Source organism: Corvus brachyrhynchos, unplaced genomic scaffold (genome assembly GCF_000691975.1).
Source record: "Corvus brachyrhynchos isolate BGI_N302 unplaced genomic scaffold, ASM69197v1 scaffold601, whole genome shotgun sequence".
NCBI classification, from domain to species: domain Eukaryota; kingdom Metazoa; phylum Chordata; class Aves; order Passeriformes; family Corvidae; genus Corvus; species Corvus brachyrhynchos.
The window spans coordinates 35,821-36,759 of record NW_008236212.1 but is presented as its reverse complement, the minus strand read 5'-3'; positions in this window follow the sequence as shown (position 1 = coordinate 36,759).

The window sequence follows — 939 nt, the reverse complement described above, 5'->3', positions numbered from 1 at the left end:
TAGCTCGATGGGCCCATGATGCCTCAGGTCATCAAGGCAGAGATGCCACCTATAGGTGGGCATGAGATCGAGGGGTGGGTCTAACCATGGACAGTATCTCCCAGGTGATCCATGATTGTGAGACATGCACTGCGATCAAGCAGGCCAAGCGGGTGAAGCCCCTGTGGTACTGTGGACGGTGGTCCAAATACAAGTATTGGGAGGCCAAGCAGATTGATTACATCACACTGCCTCAATCCCGCCAAGGCAAGCGATATGTGCTCACAATGGTAGAAGCCACCACTGGATGGCTGCAGACCTACCCTGTGCCTCATGCTATTGCCCGTAACACCATCTTGGGTCTTGAAAAGCAAGTCCTTTGGAGGCATGGTACCCCTGAGAGAATAGAGTCTGACAATGGGACTCATTTTAAGAATAGCCTTATTAACACCTGGGCTAGAGAACATGGCATTGAGTGGGTGTACCATATCCCTTACCATGCGCCAGCTGCAGGCAAACTGGAACAGTGCAATGGATTGTTGAAAACCACCTTGAAGGCACTAGGTGGGGGAACTTTCAAAAATTGGGAACAGCATCTAGCAAAGGCCACCTGGTTAGTTAATACTCGAGGTTCCACCAATCGAGCTGGTCCAGCCCAATCTGAATCCCTGCATACAGTAGATGGAGATAAGGTCCCAGTAGTGCATGTCAGAGGTCTGTTAGGAAAGACTGTGTGGATAAATTCTGCCTCGAGTACAGACAAACCCATCCGTGGGGTTGTCTTTGCTCAGGGACCTGGTTGCACATGGTGGGTAATGCAGAAAGATGGAACAACACGTTGTGTACCACAGGGAGATCTGATTGTTGTGTGAAAACCACCTGTAGTGTGAAATGCCAGTATACCCCTGCTTGCTGATTGTCACTGTCACTGTTTGTACATAGCTGTATATATATATTTAC